This window comes from Schistocerca nitens, chromosome 2, assembly GCF_023898315.1.
Source record: "Schistocerca nitens isolate TAMUIC-IGC-003100 chromosome 2, iqSchNite1.1, whole genome shotgun sequence".
NCBI lineage: Eukaryota > Metazoa > Arthropoda > Insecta > Orthoptera > Acrididae > Schistocerca > Schistocerca nitens.
Genome location: NC_064615.1, coordinates 410,949,872 through 410,958,560, shown reverse-complemented (window position 1 = coordinate 410,958,560; position 8,689 = coordinate 410,949,872). Strand labels below are relative to the sequence as shown.

At 43.1% G+C, this 8,689-nt stretch overlaps 1 non-coding gene across 1 annotated transcript; it reads right to left on the bottom strand.

Moving 5' to 3' along the window:
• Positions 1 to 216: 216 nt before the first annotated feature.
• LOC126237713 (U5 spliceosomal RNA) lies at positions 217 to 339 on the bottom strand. The gene has a single exon (XR_007545171.1). It is a non-coding gene; the product is annotated as a U5 spliceosomal RNA (small nuclear RNA).
• Between the last annotated feature and the right edge of the window lie 8,350 nt (positions 340 to 8,689).

The window sequence follows — 8,689 nt, the reverse complement described above, 5'->3', positions numbered from 1 at the left end:
CTGAATATCAAGCGTAATAAAATTGAGGGAAAATATCAATCAGACCGTTTCCTAACGTGATCTTTCCCCCTGGGGTGATAACAGTCTAAGAAAACACAGGCAGAGAAAAAACACTCTGCAGAACTTAATAAGATTACAAAGTTCCATGAAAGGTGGATCGACTGCAGCCTTTCAGTATCATGATGAGAGAGGGGAAATGTGAAATTTGGTGCCAACATGTAGCTTGCTACTCTCAAAATATAGCAGTGTTAATGACCACATCTACATTTATGTCTCCTTCCACGAAAATATTTAGTAAAAGGCGAACGATTTATTCGTCTTGAAGGGGAACCTGGCATTAATGTCCCCATCTACTTCTACATATACATATACATATGCATACATACTCCTCCGCACGCCACAGTACGATGCGTCGCTGTTCCACTAGCAAATAGAGCCCAAATTTTTCTTATCTTCGTGGCCCATACGCGAAATGTACGTCAGCGGCAGTAGAATCGTTATGCAGTCAGCTGTAGATGCTGGTTCTCTATATTTTCTCAATATTTTTCCTCTTAAAGAATGTCGCCTTACCTCCAGAGATTCCCAATTGAGTCCCTGAAGCATTTCCGCAATACTTGCATGTTGTTAGAACCTGCCAGTAAGAAATCTAACAACCAACTTCTGAACTGCTACGATGTCTTCCTTCAATCCAACCTGACGCGGATCACCAACAGTCGAGAAGTAGTCAAGAATTGGTCGCACTAGTGTCCCGTATGCATTCTGCTTTACGGGTGAATCTCACTTTCCTAAAATTCCCCAATAAGCTAAAGTCGGCCATTCGCCTTCCCTTCTACAATCCTTACACGCTCGTTCCATTTCATATCGCTTTAAAAGGTTAGGCCTAGATATTTAAATGACGTGGCTGTGTCAACCAGCACACTACTAATCCTGAATCCGAACATTACAGATTTTGTTTTCCTACTCATCTGCATTAACTTACATTTTTCTTCTTATAGAGCTAGCTGCTCTTCACAACAACTGTCTAGTGTTCTCCTACTGTCACTCACCGCAGACACCTTCCCGTAAATCACTGCACCATCAAGAAACAGCCGCTGTCTATCGGGCAGATCAGCATCAACAGTGCCGTATGCCCTTACTTCATAAGACATTGCGAAAGACACTGGCACAATGACCATGAAATTTATGCCAGCACCTCTGCTCCTCTTGCCAGCCAAACACTGGTGGTGCAAACTTATTCCACCGCCAGGCGTCAGACTGGCTACCTCCCAGCCAAGTGTCACAGCGTCGGCTACGGGCTTGGGTTAGTAACACGGTAAAACGTACAAACCCATTTTCCTTACGTCATATCCAGGGTGCGCCTGAGCGTGCTTGCTTTACTTTGTAGGGTTCCGTACCTCAATCGGTGAAAACGGAACCCTTATAGGACCTGTTTTCTCAGGGATTGGTAAATTTATCAAGTTGACATTTATGTAGCTACTAAGATCTTTGTCCCTTGGCGGAGTAAGAAATTTGATTTTCTAAGTCAAAGCAGCCAAAAGATACGGCCATACGTGAAACATATTTTGGTCCTCGCACTCATCAAAGCCTATAAGGTACTTGTCGTTGACCGAGAATCATGAATTTTGGCAAGAAGGATGGTTTCACAGACAAGTGAGAGAAAAAAATTCGTAAATTGTTGATTTGTAATTATATAAGACGATAAAAGTTTTGGTCATTCGTTATCCGACTGTCTGTTTGTCCTTCCGGCTGTTAAGATGCCTTTTCTGAAGGACAGGTAAACGTATCAAGCTGAAATTGAAGTACGAACTTCGAGCGTGCTGGAGTAGCTTGGGTCAGAAACTTCTGTTACTCAGAAGAACGAAAAACCAGTCCAATTTGCAACTTGGACTGGTTTTTTCGTTCTACTGAAATTTATGTCACATACTAAGGTCTATGGTCCGTTGCTTCTGCAAAAACGTTAAGCTTCTAAGTCAATGCAATCAAAGGATATGGCCATCTATGTCGTGTATTTTGATACTCGCAGACTTATTAATTAAAACCTATAGAGTACTTCTCATGGCGTAGAATCATGAAATTCGGTAAGAAGCAAGGTCTCATAGTAAAAGTAAGGTAAAAAATATCTGAAAATTGTTAATTTGTAATTATATATCCAGTACTACACACATGGGCTAACAGCGCTGGAAACCGCAAGTAACACCGAAAGATAATTTCACGTCGCGAAATTTGTTCTACAAAAGTTGATTCTAACCTAAGAAACAAGAGAAAAACATGACGAAACGTAACATAGGAACATACTGAAACTCTCCACTGTTCATTTTCTTTCACTGGTCCATATATTTTTCTCAGTACTTTATTTTCAAAATTGATGAGTTTTCTCTCTGTTTTCTTTGTCAAGGTCCATATCTCACTTACATAGCACACTATTGTATGATGGTCTGATATATTCTTATTTTTTCCTGCCTAGATAGTAACTTCGATCTTATGGTGTTGTGCATACCTCCTAGACATCACCACCCCCCCCCCCCCCCCGTTCCCCCTAGCTTGAATTCTTGTTACTATCTCTTGTTCTATAAGGTTTTGTTGGTTGATGTTGACACCGAGGTACGTGAATGTGTCTTCTTCTGTATTGCCAGATTTCCGAGTTTTAGATGGTTTGATCCTACATGAGCTCTTCTTCCTACTACCATGAACTTTGTTTTCTTTCATTTATACTTAGACCTACCTTCTTAGCTTCTTCCATTACCACAGTCCCCATTTTCTCCACGTCTTCCATGTTCGTTACTATCAGCCAAATATCACCCGCAAAAGCCAGGAGCCGGCCGGGGTGACCGAGCGGTTCTAGGCGCTACAGTCTGGAGCCGCACGACCGCTACGACCACAGGTTCGAATCCTGCCTCGGGCATGGATGTGTGTGATGTCCTTAGGTTAGTTAGGTTTAAATGGTTCTAAGTTCTAGGGGACTGATGGCCTCAGAAGTTAAGTCCCATAGTGCTCAGAGCCATTTGAACCATCTGAAAAGCCAGGAATTTATCTTTTTTCCTTTGGTGACTCCTGCACTTTCACATGTTACTCTCCTCAGGGTGTTGTTCAGGGTCAAATCGAACAAGGTTGGTGATATAATATCTCCCTGTATCACTCCTGTTTTTACTTCAAATGCTTCTGAGAACTCCCCCTGTACTTTCACTTTGATCGCATCACACACATTTTAGTTTGCTTTATCAGCTTTTCAGGTACCCCATACTCTGCCATTATCCTCCACATTTCCTCTCTTATTGTGCTGTCATATGCTTTGTTGAAATCTATAAACAGGCAAAAGGTATCATGATTGTGCTCCCAGTTCTTATCTAATATTTGTCTTAGTGGAAATAGTATAAACATGTATAACAGACCACTGAGGATGCTTCACAATTAAAAGAAGCGAAATGCGCATGGCAATAAACGAACTGTCTTCAATTAGTTGCAAAGACGGAACATACCTCCACAAATTCTGAAGCCACTAAGGAACGACTGAAAACAGAAAATAATGACGAAAGTAAATATTTCTTTTGTCATTTGTTATCAGACTTCAAGCTTTAAAACATTATCGGTGTAAGAAATCAGCGTCTCGCGGCGGTAATATTGAATAAAAAGTTCTCGTGTTTCCACCCACGTCAAGTGATTAAAATTACACGAGCTTCCGGCCAAGAACTCCTTGGCCTTTGTCAAGTAGGATGAAAGCCAGTGGGTACGCCGCTTCTACACACAAGCTGCCGGCTGTGTGCCAGTGACATCGCCATGATGGGCGTACGTTGACTAGGCGTTCGATTCGCCCGCATCAACCGCGCCATCGCTGGATCCTATGCCGTGCCGAGCTGCAGAAAACCGTCTCTATTTAGGGTGTTTTTAGTGATTTTTATTTTAGTGACTTCTTTCATTACACAATACCAGAAGCCGTTCCCGCGAGCCACGACGGATTTTTCGACAAATTTTATACGATGCCCATTTTCTAACGCATGATCATCTATAGCAGATTTCTTGGGGTAACGTAGGTGACACAACCTGTCATGATCTTTCCTGCGTTGTTCCACAGTACATACTTTTTGCCCGGCATAAGACTGACCACACTCGCAATCACTTGACACAGCTGGAAACCCGTGAGCCTTTTACTCAAAATGTTCTCGAAGTCTTCGAATTCCACGGACCGATATCTCGCCAGTATCACTATCGATAACAGGCAAAAATTGTCGAGATTCTCGATCCCCCATATGGATGAATTGCCTGTATACATAACAGAGTCTGTACGGAGCTCTAAGAGCGCGAGTGTTGCTCGCACCTGGCCAACTTTTAAGTAGAGTATTTGTGTGTGAAAAAAAAAGAACGTTTTTCATCTCTTATCAACAGCCCTGGGAGAGCCAGTCCTGACAAAACTCTACTATCTGGTGAGCAAGATGTATGAGACAGGCGAAATACCCTCAGACTTCAAGAAGAATATAATAATTTCAATCCCAAAGAAAGCAGGTGTTGACAGATGTGAAAATTACCGAACTATCAGTTTAATAAGGCACGGCTGCAAAATACTAACGCGAATTCTTTACAGACGAATGGAAAAACTGGTAGAAGCCGACCTCGGGGAAGATCAGTTTGGATTCCGTAGAAATATTGGAACACGTGAGGCAATACTGACCCTACGACTTATCTTAGAAAACAGATTAGGGAAAGGCAAACCTACATTTCTAGCATTTGTAGACTTAGCGAAAGCTTTTGACAATGTTGACTGGAATAGTCTCTTTCAAATTCTGAAGGTGGCAGGGGTAAAATACAGGGAGCGAAAGGCTACTTACAATTTCTACAGAAACCAGATGGCAGTTACAATAGTTGATGGGCGTGGCAGCGGTTGGGAAGGGAGTGAGGCAGGGTTGTAGACTCTCCCCGATGTTATTCAATCTGTATATTGAGCAAGCAGTAAAGGAAACAAAAGAAAAATTCGGAGTAGGTATTAAAATCCATGGAGGAGAAATAAAAACTTTGAGGTTCGCCGATGACATTGTAATTCTGTCAGAGGCGGCAAAGGATTTGGACGAGCAGTTGAACGGAATGAACAGTGTTGAAAGGAGGATATAAGATGAACATCAACAAAAGCAAAACGAGGATAATGGAATGTAGTCGAATTAAGTCGGGTGATGCTGAGGGAATTAGATTAGGAAATGACACACTTAAAATAGTAAAGGAGTTTTGCTATTTGGGGAGCAAAATAACTGATGATGGTCGAAGTAGAGAGGATATAAAATGTAGACTGGCAAGCGTTTCTGAAGAAGAGAAATTTGTTAACATCGAGTATAGATTTAAGTGTCAGGAAGTCGTTTCTGAAAGTATTTGTATGGAATGTAGCCATGTATGGAAGTGAAACATGGACGATAACCAGTTTGGACAAGAAGAGAATAGAAGCTTTCGAAATGTGGTGCTACAGAACAATGCTGAAGATTAGATGGGTAGATCACATAACTAATGAGGAGGTATTGAATAGAATTGGGGAGACGAGTTTGTAGCATAATATGACTAGAAGAAGGGATCGGTTGGTAGGGCATGTTCTGAGGCATCAAAGGATCACCAATTTAGTATTGGAGGGCAGCGAGGAGGGTAAACATCGTAGAGGGAGACAAAGAGATGAATACATTAAGCAGATTCAGAAGGATGTAGGTTGCAGTAGGAACTGGGAAATGAAGAGGCTTGCACAGGATAGAGTAGCATGGAGAGCTGCATCAAACCAGTCTCTGGACTGAAGACCACAACAACATCATCAGGTGCAAGCCGAGAGCATCCGAGCGTCTCTACGGGGTTCCCGTTCACCTGAAGAGAAGAGGCAGGAAAGCACATGCTGCCTAGTCAAGCTCTGGAGGTACTGGAGCAGAGTCAGAGGCTGGAAGTGTGGAGTCAGTGCGAGGTGCCGCCACCCAGTGGAGGAGCAGGTGCTGTGCCCTCTGCCCGCTGGCAGGCGAAGCCGCACACCAAGGCGGCTTGGCTCCGGTTACGCGCGGTTCGCTTTCCCCTGGCGGGCCCTGAAGCCTGCCACCGCGAAACAAATCGCCCAGAATAAAAAAAGACGCCGCAGTCGCCGCGCATTCTGTACCAACCACTCTTTTGTTGCAGGGACTGATAGCCGGCCCTGACTGTAAATACGAGGGCTGATCAACAAGGACGGAAACTGATTTTTTCCTCTATCTTTCACTATAGTTTCCTATCTGTAACATCAATATTTTAAAAGAGCGGGTTTTTATCTATAGTGTCCATAGGCGGCAGCACTTTTGTATCGGCAGGCTGGTAGTAAACGCTCTACTTTGTAGACGCTTTGTGCACTTCGCGTACCGGACAACGGAGGGGCAATACAGCGCAATAACATTGTTTTCTTTTAAAATATACAGCCACTGAAACTAACGAGAAACTTCAACAATACTACAGTGCTGTACTATCTCGTACAGCAGTATTCAGGCGGTTCAAGGAAGGCTGACTTGCATGTGTAAAGCAAGGTGCTTTGGTTTCTGCTGTGGCTGAAGTCAACATCAACAAAGCTGCTGTGATTGTTCGTGAGGAACGGCGGATGACATTACGTAACCTCAGTGAAGTACTGAGAATTTCACGTGGCAGTGTCTTTACGATTATGCACGATCATCTCCGTATGACCTGTGTTTGTGCTCCATGGGTGACCTCCGAACAAAAGGCTGTGCAAATGGAGACAAGTCGTAAGGTGCTGTGTCTCTTTGCTAATGGAGGGAATGCGTTTCTGGAATTGATTATCACCAGTAATGAGTCATGGCTGCATCTTTATGGTTCTGAAAGAAAACGTGCCAGCACAGTGAGGCGAAATTGTTCCATCTTCAGGGAAAGTGATGGTGATCACATTGTTTGACTGTCATGCAATGATTTATCAGCATAAGGTCCCCCGTCACATTACTGTTACAGCATCATACTACATGTCAGCATTGGCAAAACTGAGGAAGTACACTGCAAGGAAACGATTAGAAGTTTGTTGGACTGGGTGACGATTTCATCACGACAATGCGCGGCATCACGTCGCAAATCAAATCGTGCAGGTTCTGGCTCAGTTCAGCATTATCTGTGTACTGAATCCGCCTTATAGCCCCGATTGTTTGCCCTGTGATTTTCTTATATTCCCATAACTAAAGGCAAAGCTTCGTGGCATTCTGTTTGAGAATTCTGAAGCAGTGGTCAAGAAAAGTGACGCGATTCTCAAGGACCTGAGGAAGAATGGCTTGCACCATGTGTTCGAGAACTGGCGGAGGCGCTGTAAGATGTGCATTCGAGCAACAGAGGAGTATTTTGAAACAGATAATGTAAACATTGAAATTGAGTAATAAACATCTGTGAAAGACATCATTTTCAGACTTGTTGACAAGACCTCTAAAATGTAACGCATTGCAAACAGAAGAAATCCACTTCCTCATGATTTTGCTTTTGGCGACAAATCAGTGGTAACAGTAACTGCTGTGAAATACCTAGTAAACATCAGAAGCGTTATAAAATGAAACGACCACATAAAACAAATAGTAGGAAAAGCACATACCAAACTGACAAGAAAACTCCCCCTCGCACCCCCCTCACGATTAGTGGTAAGAGGATCCAGTGGACAGTTCGTGAAAAACTGAACACAGGTCGAGAAATCAAGCATGAAAATAGGAAGTAAGTACGAAAAACAAGCAGAACAGAAACAGTGAACAGTCCAAGAACAAGAAGCGCAATATAGAATAGTCTGAAAGAGCAGGGGCGCTATGGTGGAGTGGTGGTGATGTTGGACCGCCAAGCGGGAGAGCCGTGTTGAAACCCCTCTCGTGCTGCCATTCCCCTCCGTTTGCAACAGTGTGGTGTAAGGAAGGGACCTATAATGATTCTGTACAACTACTCTATTAGCAGCCGAGAGGAAGTGGCTTTCGAATGGGAACCACAAACGTTTGATGGCAAGGCGACAAGTCAACCGAATGCTCCAACGGAAAACTCGTCTGGTGTGTTACACACGGCGTTAGCGACAGTATGTGTGTCCGATGACAAGAATCTCTTACCGACTCACCTAATTTTTACGCCTGTTGATTGAGTGAGATATGCCTCCTTGCCGTATTTAGGTGTTCGTATGAATGTGAATGTGATCACTCCCAAGAAAATGATGGAAACATAATAGTTTGTCACATAAGCTGCAAAAAATGAAAGCAACTGTTTCGCAATCACACAGTTTCTCCGTGCTCTGTCAAAAAATATGTTTTTAACGTTTCTGAAGTTGCGTTCCGTTTTGAAAGTTTCGACTCTCTAATTCCTTTGTTGTAGTGTAGATCACACCTGTTTATTTCTTGTTTTCGTATCTGTGAGACGTCTATGTGGTTATCTCGCCTGCTCTCACTGTTCATCACGTCTACCTGCGACGGTGACGTATTGTTACCACGACTCGTATTTTGTAACCAACATCTAGTATAACAACTGCCAGTGACCGGACGGACAGTTCATAATGTTGTGAAAAAAGATGGTACGAGGGAGTTTTTAACATGGCTCCTCAGCTTCCAGTCCAACACCGTGACCACTACGCTACGCCTGTTCATGCACTCTCAATATTGCACTTATTAAACCTGGACGTTTCACTCTTTCTATTTTGCTTTTCTTCTCACAGTTCAGTACACCTTCTTCCTGTTTTCATGCTTGATCTGTGTTT